This window comes from Rana temporaria, chromosome 2 (genome assembly GCF_905171775.1).
Source record: "Rana temporaria chromosome 2, aRanTem1.1, whole genome shotgun sequence".
NCBI lineage: Eukaryota > Metazoa > Chordata > Amphibia > Anura > Ranidae > Rana > Rana temporaria.
This window is the reverse complement of record NC_053490.1, coordinates 185,317,989-185,338,332: the sequence shown is the minus strand read 5'-3', so window position 1 is coordinate 185,338,332 and position 20,344 is coordinate 185,317,989.

The window sequence follows — 20,344 nt, the reverse complement described above, 5'->3', positions numbered from 1 at the left end:
AAAACAAAGATACGACGCGCAAAATTTGAAATTACGCGGCATATCAAGAGATACGCCGGCGTAATTTCTTTAAGGATCTGCCCCATAGTATCTCTGATTCCCACAGAGGAGTGATAGTAATATAACAAACATTGAGCTACACAGTAACACTTGCCTATATTGTATTGTCCCTTTTCAGTCTGGAAGGATGACTGAATGGATGGATGGATACAGCAAATAATCAGCCTGCAGCAACTCTTGGCCTGCAAAGCATGTGTCTGGCCACTCTCTCCTCCTCTTCCTGTAAGACATCCATATACATAGCCTTGAAGGGTCTCCTGACACCTTCAGCCCCGGACCATTTTGCTGGCCAAAAACCAGGCCACTTTTTGCGATTTGGCACTGCATTGCTTTAACTGAAAATTGCGCGGTCGTGTGACGTGGCTCCCGAACAAAATTTACGTCCTTTTTTCCTCACAAAAAGAGCTTTCTTTTGGTGGTATTTGATCCCCTCTGCAGTTTTTATTTGTTGCGCTATAAACAAAAATAGAGCGACAATTTTGAAAAAAATTCAATATTTTTTTACTTTTTGTTATAATAAATATCCCCCAAAAATGAATATATATATAAAAAAAAAAAAATTCCTCAGGTTAGGCCGATCAGCGATTTTTATTGTGACTGTGACATTATGGCAAAAATATCGGACACCACTAGGTGGCACTAAAGGGGTTAAAGCAGGGGTGGGCAATTATTTTTTCGATGGGGCCACATGAGAACCTAAAAATATTTTGGAGGGCCGGGCCAAAAGGCTAAACTCAATACTGCATAAAATCAATTGTATTTCTTTATAAAAAGCAGTAAATATCATTGTTGGAAAACTGGGGGACAGAGGCTGGGGACATGACACAGGAGGGGGACAGAGGCTGGGGACATGACACAGGAGGGGGACAGAGGCTGGGGACATGACACAGGAGGGGGACAGAGGCTGGGGACATGACACAGGAGGGGGACAGAGGCGGGGGACATGACACAGGAGGGGGACAGTGGCTGGGGACCTGGCACAGGAGGGGGACAGAGGCTGGGGACATGACACAGGAGGGGGACAGAGGCTGGGGACATGGCACAGGAGGGGGACAGAGGCTGGGGACATGGCACAGGAGGGGGACAGAGGCTGGGGACATGACACAGGAGGGGGACAGAGGCTGGGGACATGACACAGGAGGGGGACAGAGGCTGGGGACATGACACAGGAGGGGGACAGAGGCTGGGGACATGACACAGGAGGGGGACAGAGGCTGGGGACATGACACAGGAGGGGGACAGAGGCTGGGGACATGACACAGGAGGGGGACAGAGGCTGGGGACATGACACAGGAGGGGGACAGAGGCTGGGGACATGGCACAGGAGGGGGACAGAGGCTGGGGACATGGCACAGGAGGGGGGACAGAGGCTGGGGACATGGCACAGGAGGGGGACAGAGGCTGGGGACATGGCACAGGAGGGGGACAGAGGCTGGGGACATGACACATGAGGGGGACAGAGGCTGGGGACATGACACAGGAGGGGGACAGAGGCTGGGGACATGACACAGGAGGGGGACAGAGGCTGGGGACATGACACAAGAGGGGGACAGAGGCTGGGGACATGACACAGGAGGGGGACAGAGGCTGGGGACATGACACAGGAGGGGGACAGACGCTGGGGACATGACACAGGAGGGGGACAGAGGCTGGGGACAGGCAGCCACTGTTTAATCAATAACAATTGATTAAACAGTGGCTGCATGTGATGGCACAGTGGCTGCTTGTGATGGGCACAGTGGCTGCATTTGATGGGCACAGTGGCTGCGTGTGATTGGCACAGTGGCTGCGTTTGATGGGCAGAGTGGCTGCGTGTTATTGGCACAGTGGCTGCGTGTGATTGGCACAGTGGCTGCGTTTGATGGGCACAGTGGCTGCATGTGATTGGCACAGTGGCTGCGTGTGATTGGCACAGTGGCTGCGTGTGATTGACACAGTGGCTGCATGTGATTGGCACAGTGGCTGCATGTGATTGGCACAGTGGCTGTCTTTGGGAACAGTGGCAACAATTGATTGCACAGTGGCTGAGTGTGATTGGCACAGTGGCTGCGTTTGATGGGAACAGTGGCTGCGTGTGATTGGCACAGTGGCTGCGTGTGATTGGCACAGTGGCTACGTGTGATTGGCACAGTGGCTGCGTGTGATTGGCACAGTGGCTGCGTGTGATTGGCACAGTGGCGACAATTTATGGTGGCGAAGTGGCTGCGTGTGTTGGCACAAGTGGCTGCGTGTGTTGGCACAAGTGGCTGCGTGTGTTGGCACAAGTGGCTGCATGTGTTGGCACAAGTGGCTGCGTGTGATGGGCACAGTGGCTGCGTGTGATTGGCACAGTGGCTGCGTGTGATTGGCACAGTGGCTGCGTGTGATTGGCACAGTGGCGACAATTTATGGTGGCGAAGTGGCTGCGTGTGTTGGCACAAGTGGCTGCGTGTGTTGGCACAAGTGGCTGCATGTGTTGGCACAAGTGGCTGCGTGTGATGGGCACAGTGGCTGAGTGTGATTGGCACAGTGGCTGCGTGTGATTGGCACAGTGGCTGCGTGTGATTGGCACAGTGGCGACAATTTATGGTGGCGACGTGGCTGTGTGTGTTGGCACAAGTGGCTGCGTGTGTTGGCACAAGTGGCTGCATGTGTTGGCACAAGTGGCTGCATGTGCTGCGTGTGATGGGCACAGTGACCCCTCCCGGCCCTGCCTACTGTTATCACCGCAGCGGGGAACATAACAGACAGCGTTCGTTTGAACAGCTGTTTTCCCCGCTGCGCATAGACACTCCCCCTTGGACGGATCTGTCCAATCGCGAGCAAGGGGGAGTGTCTATGTGACTCCCCCTTGCTCGCGATTGGACAGATCCGTCCAAGGGGAAGTGTCTATGCCATAGACACTCCCCCTTGGACGGATCTGTCCAATCGCGAGCAAGGGGGAGTGTCTATGTGACTCCCCCTTGCTCGCGATTGGACAGATCCGTCCAAGGGGGAGTGTCTATGCGCGGCGGGGAAAACAGCTGTTCAAACGAACGCTGTCTGTTATGTTCCCCGCCGCGGTGATAACAGTAGGTTGCGGCGGCGGGGGTGGGCCGGATTAAAAGGTCCGCCGGGCCGTATACGGCCCGCGGGCCGTAGTTTGCCCAGGTCTGGGTTAAAGGATCACTAAAGGAAAAAATCTTTTTAGCTAAATAGCTTCCTTTACCTTACTGCAGTCCTGTTTTCATGTTCTCATTGTTCGTTTTTGCTATGATGTTGCTGTAATCCTTCTCTATTCTGAACAGTCTGTTTCCTGATGAAAAAAGTCATGGGAGCTTTCTCTCTGTGGCACCAATCAAGGAGGTGTGATTACTGTGTGTCTTAAACCCCTCAGAACCAATCACTTTCGTTTTAAAAAACCATCACTGTCCTCTATTGGCTCTGTACTTCACAGAAGCATGAAACTAGATGCATAAACGAAACTGAGACTACAGGTACAATATACGATTGATTTTTTATCTATTTTGAATCATTTTTAAAAGGAATCAGTTAACTATTATGTCTCTATACCCTGTAAACAGTCATTTCAGCAAAACATTTTTTTTCCTTTACAACTCCTTTAAGTCAGTCCTAGGGAGTGATTCTATGGCCCCATACACACGAGAGGATTTATCCGCGAATACGGTCCAGCGGACCGTTTCCGCGGATAAATCCTCTCGAGGATTTCAGCGTATTTCCATGCGATGGAGTGTACTCACCATCGCATTGAAATCCGCGCCGAAATCCTCTGGCGATGCCGTGTCGCGCCGTCGCCGCGATTATGACACGGCGACGTGCGCGACGCTGTCATATAAGGAATTCCACGCATGCGTCGAATCATTACGACGCATGCGGGGGATCCCTTCGGACGGATGGATCCGGTGAGTTTATACAGACGAGCGGATCCATCCGTTGGAATGGATTCCAGCAGATAGATTTGTTTAGCATGTCAGCAAATATTCGATCTGCTGGAATCCATCCCAGGGGAGAAATATCCACGGAAACAGATCCGCTGGAGTGTACACACCATAGGATCTATCCGCTGAAACCCATTTGCTGGGATTTTTCAGCGGATGGATTCTATCGTGTGTATGGGGCCTTAGGCCGCGTACACACGGTCGATCCATCCGATGAGAATGGTCCGACGGACCGTTTTCATCGGCTCACCGCTGAAGCAGACTGATGGTCTGATGTGCGTGCACACCATCAGTTCAAAAACCGATCGGGTTAGAACGCGGTGAGGTAAAACACACGACGTGCTGAAAAAAACGAAGTTCAATGCTTCCAAGCATGCGTCGACTTGATTCTGAGCATGCGCGGGTTTTGAACCGATGTTTTTGTGTACTAAGCATCGGTTTTGACCGATGGTCAGCCGTCCTTCGGTTCGATTTTAAAGCAAGTTCTAAAACTTTGGTCTGAAGGACAAAAGTCCGATGGGCCGTACACACGGTCGGTTTGGATCGATGAAACTGGACTTCGGTACGTTTTCATCGGTTTGGACCGGTCGTGTGTACGTGGCCTTACTGTTAGGGGGCGTGGCTACCAGTGACACATCACTGATCACCGTCCCCGATCATGGAAGCGGTGAGATAAGTGACATGTCACTAGGCAGAACAGGAGAATACCTTGTTTACAAAGGCATCCCCCTGTTCTGCCTTTGCCGACCGCAATCGCGGGCCACCCTGGAACATCGAGCACACTCGCGAGGCACGCGGCGGGCACGCACGTGCACCCACTGGGCGGCAAAGTTAAAGGGACATACAGGTACGCCCATTTGCCTGGCTGTGCCAAGTTGTCGACATATATGTGTGTGCGGCGGTCAGCAAGTGGTTAAGCAAGGGCAGGAAACAACTTCTTAGCAGGAAGAATCCGTTTGTAATAAGAACTCTATGATAGGCATGAATGTAAACAACCTCACAGGCGGTGTACAAAAGAACACATCCCTACATATACATATTTGCATGAAATCTGTAAAAGACTGGTAATGGTTTAGTACCTTTTCCTTACAATTCATGTCATGGTTTTGAACCCAAACAGGGATAGACTCTACCGGCATTTACATTTTTTTCAACATTGTCGTGCAGGTTTCCATCATCATACCACCATCAAAAACATACTGGTAGGTTTTCTGCCTTCTACCTGCTCCCACATCCTCATTCTGTGCCTAGGCAAGAATGATGTCACCTGTTTTTTTCCCTATGGACATGGGAATGTAGGCCATACCAATTCATACCTTAATAAATAATAACACCAAACTAAGACCATCAAAGATAGCTCTTCAACCTATAAGGTAAAGTGACCTGAACCTGCCCTCACAAGGGGGGTTTATATACCCCTCCCTGCACGTGCATGAGGCAAGCAGTACACGTGTTTTTCCCGCTCAAAGAACACCTGCTTCCCGCTCAAATACACGTGATCTTCCCGCCCAAACTACCTCCACTGCATGACTATTTACTATTGGGATGGCCACAATCCCATGCTGTGGGCACTAATAATGCCCCCTTGCTCATTCTGAAAAGGACATCTGACATTTGATAAAGTTGACTGATAATGTTCCAGCTTTCACCATGAGGTGGCAGCAAAATCATTCTTTATTAGAGATACTACTTTGTGAACAAAAATAGTCTGTTTATGAGAATAATTTATTTAAACCAAGATCACTACAAGTAAATGATAGACTAGTAAGATTTACAAATATGTGCAACATTTTAATGAATTCAGTTACATACAGACTTCTGTTCTCTAGCCCAATAGAGGTATTTTCAGCACTTTGAACATTTTAACCGCTAAACTTCAGAACCATTTCACATTTCAGCTATAGGGCTATTAATGCCACAATGGGCCAGATCCACGTAGCGGATCGTAATTTTCGGCAGGCGTAGCGTATCGTATTAACGCTACGCCGCCGCAACTTTGAGAGGCAAGTGCTGTATTCACAAAGCACTTGCCTCTAAAGTTACGGCGGCGTAGCGTAAATCTGCCGGCGTATGGGCGTGGAATTCAAATGTTAAAGATGTGGGCGTGTTTTATGTTAATTTTACATGACCCGGCGTAAATGAAGTTTTTTCTGAACGGAGCATGCGCCGTCCATGGGGGTATCCCAGTGCGCATTCTCGAAAATTAACCCGCAACAAGCCAATGCTTACGACGTGAACGTCATTCTAAGCAAAGCCCTATTCGCGAACGACTTACGCAAACAACGTAAAATTTAAACGCGGGAACGACGTTCATACTTAACATTGAGTAGGCCTCATATAGCAGGGGTAACTTTACGCCGAAAAAAGCCTTACGGAAACGACGTAAAAAAATGCGCCGGCCGGACGTACGTTTGTAGATTCGCGTATCTAGCTAATTTGCATACTAGACGCGGAATTCGACGGAAGCGCCACCTAGCGGCCAGCGTAAATATGCACCTTAGATTTGACGGCGTACTAAGACGTACGCCAGTCGGATCTAGCCCAGCTTCAGGCGTATCTTGTTTTGTGGATACAAAACAAAGATATGCCGGAGCAAAATGGAAGTTACGCGGCGTATCAATAGATACGCCGTCGTAACTTCTTCGTGGATCTGCCCCAATATGTTTTTAAAAACATTTAAAAAAAAAATGTATTGCTATAAAGTACAAATTTTATTCTGCAATTTTTCCCATTTACATAACATTAAAATATTCTGGTACAAAGCATAATAAAAACGTACATATTTAGCATTCAAAAACTGGTCACAACCTTTTTAGAACAGTAGCCACAAGCCAGTGTCCATAAAGGAATGTACAGTTTGTTGTGTCTGTCAGACTTAAAATACTCGGTATACATACAGTTCAATTATGTGTTTGGGAAAAGATCTAGAAAATGAAGAGGAACCCCATATAAGCATGAAGAGAAACTATAAGGATATAATATACAAACTCCATGCAGCGTCCTGCTGTCAAGTAAACGTTATACTCTAGATGACCAAACAGTTTGCCTGCAATTTGAAGAATCAAATAAATCGAACATATCATTGATTAGGTGATTCTCTTTACAAACAATTTACTTTACTGGAGATGGACAAGTGACCCACACTTGTTGGGCTCATTACTAGGAGTGATTTGGCTTTCATGCCTCCCAGGGAATTAACAGAGTGCCATTTTAACAGAGCAGATAGACCCATTTCCGGTCTACCGGCGCTAGCTTCTATTTACAAGTGAAACAAAAACTAGCACAGATTATCAGAGGGAATTTGGCAGATTTCCATACATTTTCCATATAGAAAAAAAGGTGTGGCCTTGAGATCAGAGCATGCTGCTCCAGCTCTTCTTTCTCTGTCCTGTGTGCAGGGGTGTATTTAGGTTTTGTGCTGCCCTAGGCCTGGTGAAACTTGCGCACCCCCTACTTACTATATATGACGCACCCCTTCCTTTTTAAGACCCGTCCTGTCATTTTCATGGGATGAGGACAGAGGGACGCAGTGGGATGATGACAGAGGGACAGGGTGGGATGAGGACAGGGTGGGATGAGGACAGGGTGGGATGAGGACAGGGGGACAGGGTGGGATGAGCACAGAGGGACAGGGTGGGATGAGGACAGGGGGACAGGGTGGGATGAGCACAGAGGGACAGGGTGGGATGAGGATAGGGTGGGATGAGAACAGGGTGGGATGAGGACAGGGGGACAGGGTGGGATGAGCACAGAGGGACAGGGTGGGATGAGGACAGGGGGACAGGGTGGGATGAGCACAGAGGGACAGGGTGGGATGAGGATAGGGTGGGATGAGGACAGGGTGGGATGAGGACAGGGGGACAGGGTGGGATGAGCACAGAGGGACAGGGTGGGATGAGGATAGGGGGACAGGGTGGGATGAGCACAGGGGGACAGGGTGGAATGAGCACAGGGGGACAGGGTGGGATGAGCACAGGGGGACAGCTTTTTCGCCGCCCCCCGCAAAGTGCCGCCCTAGGCCTGGGCCTTGTCGGCCTAGGCCATAATACATCTCTGCCTGTGTGCTGCTTGCCACCGCCAACGAACAGGGCTTGTAAGTTTAGAAGAGCCATGCAAGTGTGCTTGCACAACTCTTTAATTACTTTATATAGCCAGAGTGATATGATATTAATATAAAGCAGCATAAATCAGTACAACTTTACCAGGGTAGATACTCTGCCGAATGATCAGATAGGAACTAATGGTAAATAACAGTTTACTAAACACTTGCAAATGTAGAATCAATAATGCAAAACAGGTTCAGGGTGGCAAAGAGCATGCATACTCTGCAGAATACAAAACAATTTATGAAAGCTGCACAAACATGGACTCCAGAGCAACAAAGAGTCTAGCTGAGAGTCACCAGTACAGTAAAATAGTTTACAACACAAACAAATACTTGCATTAATTCTAATTAATAGCATCCCTCTCAGTGAAGTCTGGGATATCTCTGGTAATACAGGTGAATATATGGAGGAATCCAAAGCTCCAGGTAACAGGGGGGCATCCCACTGGAAATAGAATCCTCTGGTAGCAATTGGAGACGTGCTTGCCACAGTAGCTGGGTCTTTTGAAGCTATGTGTTATTAGGATACTGTATGGCTGCCCTAAAGGTATCTTCCCTGTCTGGTACCTCCCCCGTTCCTTTGGCACCTGCTGGAAACTTCCAGAAGAATGGGGGGAGGCTAGGAGGAGCTGCCTGGAGTATTCATGAGGGCCCTGATCGATTCCCAACAGATGGGTTAGCAGGGGGAAGGCCCCCTCAAATAATCAGGGTCATACCAGCAGGGCAGGAGAGTTCAGGTGAAAGTTGGAGATGGAGTGCTAGGAGGCTGTCGGTGGACCCTTGAGGGTAATCCCCTAGTCTTGGGGGGGTGACCTTGGGTCTGGGTGCCCAGGTCTGGGAGCTCCTCCAAAAACCCAAAAAGGAATCCTGTCCAGTGATACAGGAGCATGTGTGAGGACAACAGGTGCCAGTGAGATCTCCAAGGAAAACACAGCCAAGTGGGCTGGTGAGTGGTACAGTTAGGGAGAACTGAGAGGCGGTATGAGAGGACTGGGTGAGGGCAGTCTGAGATGGATGCAGAGTCAATTTGGGAGGACTGTATAAGCTTAGCCAGGAGGGATAGAGAAAAGGGGCAGCTGCAGCCAGGTGGGCTGGCAGTGCCTGAAGAGGTGGTTGTGGGATCAGTAGCCACAGGAGGACAGCTGGGCACTAGGACTTGTCTACACTACCAAAGGGGCCCACGGTCCCTGCCTGTAAAGGGCATTTTCTACCAATCTGACTGAACCCTATTGTCAGATCACCTAACAATGTGCCAGCTGGTCCTGGGAGTTGTTGTGCTTCAAGCAAGTGTTGTGCTGGAGGAGGTGAGGAGGGTGTAAGTAGTCTGTAGAGAAGAAGTTGTCCCTGAAAAGTTTGTCTAAAGTCAAGTGAACATCCTATAATACCCTTAACCCCATCCAAGTTCAATAACCCTAATAAAAATACAAAATCAAAGCTACAAGTTTCCTGATTCAAGAGTGCTGTGGAAAATGATGTGTGCCTGGTTGAGCCCTTATTCACCAGCGGCTCCTGCGGGGGTGGCGCTACATATATATCATGCATATAGAAGGGATGAGCCTCAGGATTAGACAACCCATGTTTGGTCCCAATTTTAGCTGTTTGGAGTTCAGCCAAACTAATGGGATGCCAGGCCATGGCACAATCACAGTGAAGTGTTATCATCCTAGGACAGGAAGTGTGTACAAGATCACCAGAAAATAAAAGGAAAAAAAGTCTAAAAAAAATTGATGCAATGGCTACATTCGTTTTCTAAGTATGGGAAAGCTCCAATATAATACATTATATCTAAAGGATCGTTCAGCAATTGTCCGTGTACAGCAAGTGTAACAATGGCTGCATAACCACTTAGGCCCCTTTCACACGGGGCAGTGGAGGCGCGGTGGCGGTATAAAGCCGCTAAAAATAGCGGCGCTATACCGTCGGAATTGCCGTGGGATTCGGCCGCTAGCGGTTCGGTATTAACCCCCGCTAGCGGCCGAAAAAGGGTCAATACCGCCCGCAATGCGCCTCTGCAGAGGCGCATTGCGGGCGGTATTACCGCGGTTTCCCATTGTTTTAAATGGGAAGGAGCGGTGAAGGAGCCGTATACACACCGCTCCTCTCACCGCTCCAAAGATGCTGCTGGCAAGAGATTTTTCTCTCTCCTGCCAGCGCATCGCCTCAGTGTGAAAGCCCTCGGGGGTATCACACTGAGAAGGCGGGGCAGGAGGTTTTCAGGCGCTATTTTTGTACCACCTGAAAAACTCCTCAGTGTGAAAGTGGCCTTAAGGACCAACGCACGACAATATACGTCGACAGAATGGCACGGCTGGGCACAAGGGTGTACATGTACGTCCCCTTTAACCACTTAAGACCCGGACCTTTATGCAGGTAAAGGACCTGGCCAGTCTTTGCGATTCGGCACTGCGTCGCTTTAACTGACAATTGGGCGGTCGTGCGACGTGGCTCCTAAAAAAAACTGGCGTCCTTTTTTTCCCACAAATAGAGCTTTCTTTTGGTGGTATTTGATCAATGAACGTCAACTTGTGAGCAAGGCAGCCATCAGAAATTGTGGGGCCCCTTACACAGCTTTGGGCCCCCCCGAGCCTGACCACCAATATTCCCCAGGGCCCGCCCACTGGCTGTCCCACCAAGTCCTTCAGTGCCTTAGCCCCCCTCACACCTGTACGCTCTCAGCCCCCCTCACACCTGTATGCTCTCAGCCCCCCTCACACCTGTACGCTCTCAGCCCCCCTCACACCTGTACTCTCTTAGCCCCCCTCACACCTGTATGCTCTCAGCCCCCCTAACACCTGTATGCTCTCAGCCTCACTCACACCTGTATGCTCTCAGCCCCCCCACACCTGTACACGCTCAGCCCCCTCACACCTGTACGCTCTCAGCCCCCCTCACACCTGTACGCTCTCAGCCCCCCCTACACCTGTATGCTCTCAGCCCCCCTCATACCTGTACGCGCTCTCAGCCTCACTCACACCTGTATGCTCTTAGCCCCCCACACTTGTATGCTCTCAGCCCCCTCACACCTGTATGCTCTCAGCCTCACTCACACCTGTATGCTCTCAGCCCCCCCACACCTGTACTCTCTCAGCCCCTTCAAACCTGTATGCTCTCAGCCTCACTCACACCTGTACGCTCTCAGCCTCACTCACACCTGTACGCTCTCAGCCCCCCTCACACCTGTATGCTCTCAGCCCCCCCCCTCACACCTGTACGCTCTCAGCCCCTCACACCTCTATGCTCTTACCCCCCTCACACCTGTACGCTCTCAGCCCCCTCACACCTGTACGCTCTCAGCCCCCCTCACACATGTATGCTCTAAGCCCCCCTCACACATGTACGCTCTCAGCCCCCCTCACACCTGTACGCTCTCAGCCCCCCTCACACCTGTACGCTCTCAGCCCCTCACACCTCTATGCTCTTACCCCCCTCACACCTGTACGCTCTCAGCCCCCCTCACACCTGTACGCTCTCAGCCCCCCTCACACATGTATGCTCTCAGCCCCCCTCACACATGTACGCTCTCAGCCCCCCTCACACATGTACGCTCTCAGCCCCCCTTCACATGTGTAAATATGACACACACACACAGGCATGTACACATGCCTGATGGCGGCCCTGCTTGTGAGTGACGGATACAAAGTTGCCATTTGATTTCAGCATTTCACCACAATAGACAAGTTGTTGGTTTTGTGTGAATTTCAGCTTTTCAGGGAACTAAATTGGGTTTTTCGGCTGATCCAAACCTAATGCAACCGCTTTGTGGCCTGCGCAGAGAAGGGCCAATCAGAGGTTTGAACCTTTACACAAGTCCCCTAACCCAGCGCTTCCCATGACACCCTGGGGTGCCTTTCTTGGCTCTTCAGGGGTGCGGTTTTGCGCTGCATCCCATATTCTTGCACAATGCCATGCGTTTCCATGGTGCAAATGGGTTGACTGAGGACTGTGATGCAAAAGTAGGGGGCTGACTGTAACCAGCGGTGGTGCGTCCATAAAGGGCGCAGGAGGACCAGAGTAGGAGAAACTACCAGATGTCACACGTGGTGAGCAGCATGGGAGCAATATAGCGGGAGGTGAACGGGGATCGGAGAGAGAGGGGACTAAGGGACAGAGGATCAGCAGAGCTGGAGGACCAGAGTAGGAGAAACTAGCAGATGTCACATGTGGTGAGCAGCATGGGAGCAACGGGGATCAGAGAGAGGACTGAGCAGCAAAGGATCAGCAGAGCTCGAGGACCAGAGTAGGAGAAACTAGCAGATGTCACATGTGGTGAGCAGCATGGGAGCAATATAGCGGGAGGTTAACGGGGATCGGAGAGAGAGGGGACTAAGGGACAGAGGATCAGCAGAGCTGGAGGACCAGAGTAGGAGAAACTAGCAGATGTCACATGTGGTGAGCAGCAGGAGGTGAACGGGGATCGGAGAGAGGACTGAGCGGCAGAGGATCAGCAGAGCTGGAGGACCAGAGTAGGAGAAACTAGAAGATATCACACATGGTGAGCAGCATGGGAGCAATATAGCGGGAGGTGAACGGGGATCAGAGAGAGGACTCAGCGCGGATCAGAGAGAGAGGGGACTGAGCAGCAGAGGATCAGCAGAGCTCGAGGACCAGAGTAGAAGAAACTAGAAGATGTCATAAGTGGTGAGCAGCATGGGAGCAACATAGCGGGAAGTGAGTGGGGATCGGATAGAGAGAGAGGACTGGGCAGCAGAGGATCAGCAGAGCTGGAGGACTAGAGTAGGAGAAACTAGAAGATGTCACACGTGGTGAGCAGCATGGGAGCAATATAGCGGGAGGTGAACGGGAATCGGAGAGAGAGGGGACTGAGCGGCAGAGGATCAGCAGAGCTGGAGGACCAGAGTAAGAGAAACTAGCAGATGTCACATGTAGTGAGCAGCGGGAGGTGAACGGGGATCGAAGAGAGGACTGAGCGGCAGAGGATCAGCAGAGCTGGAGGACCAGAGTAAGAGAAATTAGAACATGTCACACATGGTGAGCAGCATGGGAGCAATATAGCGGGAGGTGAACAGGGATCAGAGAGAGAGGGGACTAAGGGACAGAGGATCAGCAGAGCTGGAGGACCAGAGTAAGAGAAACTAGCAGATGTCACATGTGGTGAGCAGCATGGGAGCAACGGGGATCGGAGAGAGGACTGAGCAGCAGAGAATCAGCAGAGCTGGAGGACCAGAGTAGGAGAAACTAGAAGATATCACACATGGTGAGCAGCATGGGAGCAATATAGCGGGAGGTGAACGGGGATCGGAGAGAGAGGGGACTGAGCAGCAGAGGATCAGCAGAGCTCGAGGACCAGAGTATAAGAAACTAGAAGATGTCATAAGTGCTGAGCAGCATGAGAGCAATATAGCGGGAGGTGAACGGGGATCGGAGAGAGAGGGGACTGAGCGGCAGAGGATCAGCATAGCTGGAGGACCAGAGTAGGAGAAACTAGAAGATATCACACGTGGTGAGCAGCATTGGAGCAATATAGCGGGAAGTGAGTGGGGATCAGAGAGAGAGGACTGAGCGGCAGAGGATCAGCAGAGCTGGAGGACCAGAATAGGAGAAATTAGATGTCACACGTGGTGAGCAGCATGGGAGCAATATAGCGGGACGTGAACGGGGATCGGAGAGAGAGAGAGGACTGAGCGGCAGAGGATCAGCAGAGCTGGAGGACCAGAGTAGGAGAAACTAGATGTCACACGTGGTGAGCAGCATGGGAGCAATATAGCGGGAGGTGAACGGGCACCAAAGAGAGTATCGGTGGCAATTTCTGATGACGGCTCGATGTTCATGGATAACACACTCACCAGATGTAACGATTATTTATTTTACAGATGCAAGGATCGGAAAGGGAACGTACTTTGCCGTTGAAGCAATTTATTCCTCAGATGACCAGTACTCCATACCTGACCAATCCAGCGGCTACAAACACATGTACCTGGCGCGGGTCCTCACCGGCGTCTTCTGTAAGGGAGCTTCAGAGATAATTGTCCCTCCATGCAAGGATAAGGCCAACCCCACCGACCTGTATGACAGCGTAGCCGATGACACTACCAATCCCACCGTCTTCGCCATATTTAATGACGTCCAGGCCTACCCCGAGTACCTCATCACCCTCACCAAGTGACCGCAGCAAAGCATAGCAAGTTACCCGTTTATAGAGAATGGGTTAAAGTGACAGGTTCTCTTGATAGGGCGTCCCCATTATGCCGTGTACACACCATCACTTTATGCAATGGAAAAAAACGAAATTTTCTGTGAAGTAAAAAACGAAGTTTTTGAAACTTCAATTTTCAAAAACGACGTTGCCTACACACCATCGTTTTTTCACAATGCTCTAGCAAAGCGAGGTTACGTTCACCACTTGTTTCCATTGAAGCTCGCTTCATAACTAGCTTCTGGGAATGCGCGGGTTTAAAAACGTCGTTTTAAACGTCGTTTTTTGCTACACACTGTCAATTTCTGTGACACAAAAAACAACGTTTTGAAAAACGACACATAAAATTTAAGCATGCTTCAATTTTTTTTTTGTCGTTTTTCACAAGACATAAAACAACGTTTTCCCCCACACACGGTCATTTAAATTGGCGTTTTTTAAAAACGTCGTTTTTTTTCATCACATAAAGTGATGGTGTGTACGCGGCATTAGACATTGTGCACTGCCGAAAAATTTGTTCATTTTCGTTTCATTCGTTTTTTAGCTTTTTTTCGGGAATTCGGAAAATTCTGAAATTTGAACATTCTGAATTCGCAGATTCGAAAATCCTGAATTCAGTAATTAGAAAATTTACAAATTTTCGAATTTCCGATTTTCTAAATTCCGAATTTTCAAATTTCTGATTTTAGGGGTTTTCAAAATTCGGAAATTCGAAATTTCGGAAAATTCCAAATTTCGGAAATTCCAAATTAAGTTAATTAGAAAATGCAGAATTTCGGAAATTAGAAAATTCAAAATTTCGAAAATTAGAAAATTCAGAATTCAGTCATTTCCAAATTTTCGAATTTCCGATTCTCGAAATTCCGAATTTTTGAATTTCCTAATTCCGATTTTCCAATTTTATAAATTTTCGGATTTTCAAAATTCCGAAATTCGAATTTTCCAATTTCCGAGTTCATGAAATTTCGATACCAGGCCTAAAACCGATACCAGGCCTAAACCCGTTACCAGGCCTAAACCCGTTACCAGGCCTAAACCCGATACCAGGCCTAAACCCGTTACCAGGCCTAAACCCGTTACCAGGCCTAAACCCGTTACCAGGCCTAAACCGATACCAGGCCTAAACCCGTTACCAGGCCTAAACCCGTTACCAGGCCTAAACCCGATACAAGGCCTAAACCCGATACCAGGCCTAAACCGATACCAGAACTAAACCCGATACCAGGCCATTGACTCCAGTAGCTGGCTTTCCGTTTATAATCGTCTCTTGGCAGTCAAGTGGTTAAAGTATATAGGAACGCCAACAATAATTTTCTCTTATTTGCCTCCTTTAGACGTATTAAATATATAATTGAAAAACATTTTATTCTCTCTGTCCCAGAATGCACTGCTCAGGCCTGAATGGCCAACCTTTGAGCCCAACCACTGTAACATGGGGGAGGGGAGCAAGGCAACAAATCTGTGCAAGCTCTGACACCGAGCTTACACTGTGACTACACTCATTCCTATGGTAGGCAAGGAAGGCAGAAGAAGGTAAGGATCAGTAGTTGGGGGGTCACCCTATCAAGAGGACTGAACTCTGGAGCATGCAAAGCTCCTGTACATGGAAATCATGAACCGTGCATTCACCACTCTGGGTGTTCTAGACCAATCAACTGTTAGCAGAAGTATAAAAAGTTAGAGCCCCCCCCCCCCCCCCCCTCCCGGGAATATGTAGCACTGCCTGGGGACTGCCACTGTATTCTGAAATTCCCTATTGTACTTTGTATTAGGTTACAATAAAACTTTATTGAGTCACACACACTGCATTGTCTGTCTCATGTCTGGTTTGGATTACCGAGATTATACCATAGAGAAGAGGACAGTACTGAGGATGACCTACCCACCAATGACAGAGCACCCCATCTACCGAGATTATACCATAGAGAAGAGGACAGTACTGAGGATGACCTACCCACCAATGACAGAGCACCCCATCTACCGAGATTATACCATAGAGAAGAGGACAGTACTGAGGATGACCTACCCACCAATGATAGAGCACCCCATCTACCCAGGGCCGTCTTAATAGTATCATGGGCCCCTGGGCAAAGTAATGGTCTGGGGCCCCTATGATGGAGACAGTGCAGGTAAACAGAAATCAAGTAGGTAGGAGGTATCTAGGGTGTAGAGGGGTCAGAGTGCTGGGGGGATATCTAGGGCGTAGAGGGGTCAGAGTGCTGGGGGGATATCTGGGGTGTAGAGGGGTCAGAGTGCTGGGGGGGATATCTTTGGTGTAGAGGGGTCAGAGTGCTGGGGGGATATCTGGGGTGTAGAGGGGTCAGAGTGATGGGGGATATCTGGTGTGTAGAGGGGTCAGAGTGCTGGGGGGATATCTGGGGCATAGAGGGGTCAGAGTGCTGGGGGGATATCTAGGGTGTAGAGGGGTCAGAGTGCTGGGGGGATATCTGGGGCATAGAGGGGTCAGAGTGCTGGGGGGATATCTAGGGTGTAGAGGGGTCAGAGTGCTGGGGGGATATCTGGGGCATAGAGGGGTCAGAGTGCTGGGGGGATATCTGGGGCATAGAGGGGTCAGAGTGCTGGGGGATATCTGGGGTGTAGAGGGGTCAGAGTGCTGGGGGGATATCTGGGGCATAGAGGGGTCAGAGTGCTGGGGGGACATCTGGGGTGTAGAGGGGTCAGAGTGCTGGGGGGATATCTGGGGTGTAGAGGGGTCAGAGTGCTGGGGGGATATCTGGGGTGTAGAGGGGTCAGAGTGCTGGGGGGATATCTGGGGTGTAGAGGGGTCAGAGTGCTGGGGGGATATCTAGGGTGTAGAGGGGTCAGAGTGCTGGGGGGATATCTGGGGTGTAGAGGGGTCAGAGTGCTGGGGGGATATCTGGGATGTGGAGGGGCAGCCTGGGCTCAAGGACCAGCTGCTTTGGGGAAAGGGCAGGGCCGTGCCTATGTGTGCCCTCTCATTAAGACAGCCCTGCATCTACCGAGATTATACCATAGAGAAGAGGACAGTACTGAGGATGACCTACCCACCAATGATGGAGCACCCCCCCTCCCCCCAGACCTACCACTACTACAGTAATGCAAGGGGCTCTGTGTTACATACTCCTGACCCCTGCACTATATACACTCAGTTACCTGTGTTGTACATTACATTCATGCTGATCGGGTAACTGAAGAACTTTAAGTTAAAGTTTCTTCCTCGTCAATGCCAACTTCTGAACTTTGTAAGCTATGTTGTATACGGCATACTACTGACCCCCTGCAGTATATACACTATATAAGCTGTGTGGTACATTACATAATGCTGACCCCTGCACTATGTTATAGATTTTCCTGACACCTGCACTGTGTAAGCGGTGTTGTTGCACATTACATACTCCTGACTCCTCCACTTTGAAATGCATTACGTACATTTTCTTGAGATGCCTGAACTGTGTAGGTGATGTTGTACCTTACATACTCCTGACTCCTCCACTATGTTATATATTACATTCTCCTGCCCCCAACACTATATGGTACATTTCATATGCCTAACCCCTGCACAATACAATGTTATACATTTCATACTCCAGACCCCTCCGCTATGTTATACATTACATTCTCCTGACCACTTATGTAAGCAATGTTATACATTTCATTCTCCTGACCCCTAAAGTGTGTAAGCAACGTGGTAAATTACATACTACTGACCCCTGCACTATATACACTATGTAAGCTGTGTGGTACGTTACATAATGCTGACACCTGCACTATGTTATAGATTTTCCTGACGCCTGCACTGTGTAAGCAATGTTATACATTTCATACTCCAGACCCCTCCGCTATGTTATATATTACATTCTCCTGTCCACTGAACTGTGTAAGCAATGTTGTACATTTCATACTCCTCACCCCTCCCCAACATACTACTGACCCCTGCACTATATAAGCTGTGTAGTACATTACATAACGCCGACACCTGCACTATGTTATAGATTTCCCTGACCCCTGCACTGTGTAATCTATGTTGCACAAGCACAGTACATATCCATGATCCCTACACTGCATTGTACATTTCATACTCCTGACCCCTCCACTAGGTTATATATTACATTCTCCTGACCCCTACACTATATTGTACATTTCATATGCCTAACGCCTGCAATATACACTGTTGTACATTACATACTCCTGACTCCCCCACTATGTTATACATTACGTACATTCTCTTGATGTCTGAATTGTGTGAGCAACGTTATACATTTCATACTCCTGACCCCTCCGCTATGTTATACATTATGTGCATTCTCTTGATGCCTGAATTGGGTAAGTGATGTTGTGCATTACATACTCCTGACCCCTCCTTTATTTATACATTACTTTCTCCTGACACCTCCTCTATTTATACGTTACATTCTCCTGACCCCTGAGCTGTGCAAGCAATGTTGTACATTTCATACTCCTCACCCCTCCACTATGTTATACATTACATTCTCCTGAACCCCAAAGTGTGTAAGCAATGTGGTAAATTACATACTACTGACCCCATCACTATATACACTATGTAAGCTGTGTGGTACATTACATAACGCCGACACCTGCACTATGTTATAGATTTCCCTGACCCCTGCACTGTGTAATCTATGTTGCACAAGCACAGTACATATCTATGATCCCTACACTGCATTGTACATTTCATACTCCTGACCCCTCCACTAGGTTATATATTACATTCTCCTGACCCCTACACTATGTTATATATTACATTCTCCTGACCCCTACACTATATTGTACATTTATAACCCTTGCACTATACACTGTTGTACATTTCATACTCCTGACCCCTGCACTATGTTATACTATACGTTATATTCTTCTGACCCCTGAGCTGTGTAAGCGATGTTGTACATTTCATACTCCTGACCCCTCCACTATGTTATACATTGCATCCAACTGACCCCTACACTATATTGTACATTTTATATGCCTAACGCCTGCAATATACACTGTTGTACATTACATACTCCTGACCACTCCGCTATGTTATACATTACATTCTCCTGAACCTAAAGTATGTAAGTGATGTGGTACATTGCATACTCCTGACCTCCCCTCACCATCCTCCTCCAGGCTTTATCTAGACCCAGCCAAGATGGCTCCCATTTGTAGTGGAGACGCTACATTGGCAAGCATTACAAAGTGGTTTTCTTAAAGCGGAGTTCCGCCCGCCCCTTTAAAAATTAAAAGTCAGCAGCTACACATCCTGTACACATCCTGCAGCTGCGGAGTTCCACCCTAAAAATGAACTTTCTATTCACAGCGTGCCTTTAACCACTTGCCGCCCGCCCATTGCAGATTGACGTCGGCAAAGTGGTTTGAATATCCTGACTGGACAACACATGACGTCCTCAGGATATTGAGCCACTGGGGGGCGCGCATCGCGGCGATTGTTGTTGCAGGGTGTCAGTCTGACACCCCGCAACACCGATCTAGGTAAAGAGTCTCTGACGGAAACTCTTTACCACGTGATCAGCCGTGTCCAATCACGGCTGATCACGATGTAAACAGGAAAAGCCGTAATCGGCTTTTCCTCACTCGCATCTGTCGATTATCAGCGCAGCCCCCCTCCCCCCGAGGATGCCCACACTGGACCACCGGGTATGCCACTAGACCACCAGGGATGACAATCACGAAAAAAGAATGCCAATCAGTGCCCACAATGGATGCCAATCAGTGCCCACAATGGGCATCACTGATTGGCAGGCATTATTGTTTGGCATGCCCATCCATGCCGCCTATCCGTGCCCATCCATGCCGCCTATCCGTGCCCATCCATGCCGCCTATCCGTTGCGCATATTAGTACCCATCATCAGTGCCCATCAATGCCACCACATCAGTGCCGCCTTATCAGTGCCCGTCAGTGCAGTACCATCAGTAAAGGTCCCATTGACAATGTTTTATAACAGAAACAAAAAAAAACTTTATTTTTTCAAAATTTTCGGTCATTTGGGGGTCACCTGCGGGTCAGGAGGAAGTCGGGGGGTCACCTGCGGGTCAGGAGGAAGTCGGGGTCACATGCGGGTCAGGAGGAAGTCGGGGGTCACTTGTGATGTCACCGACCGCTGCTT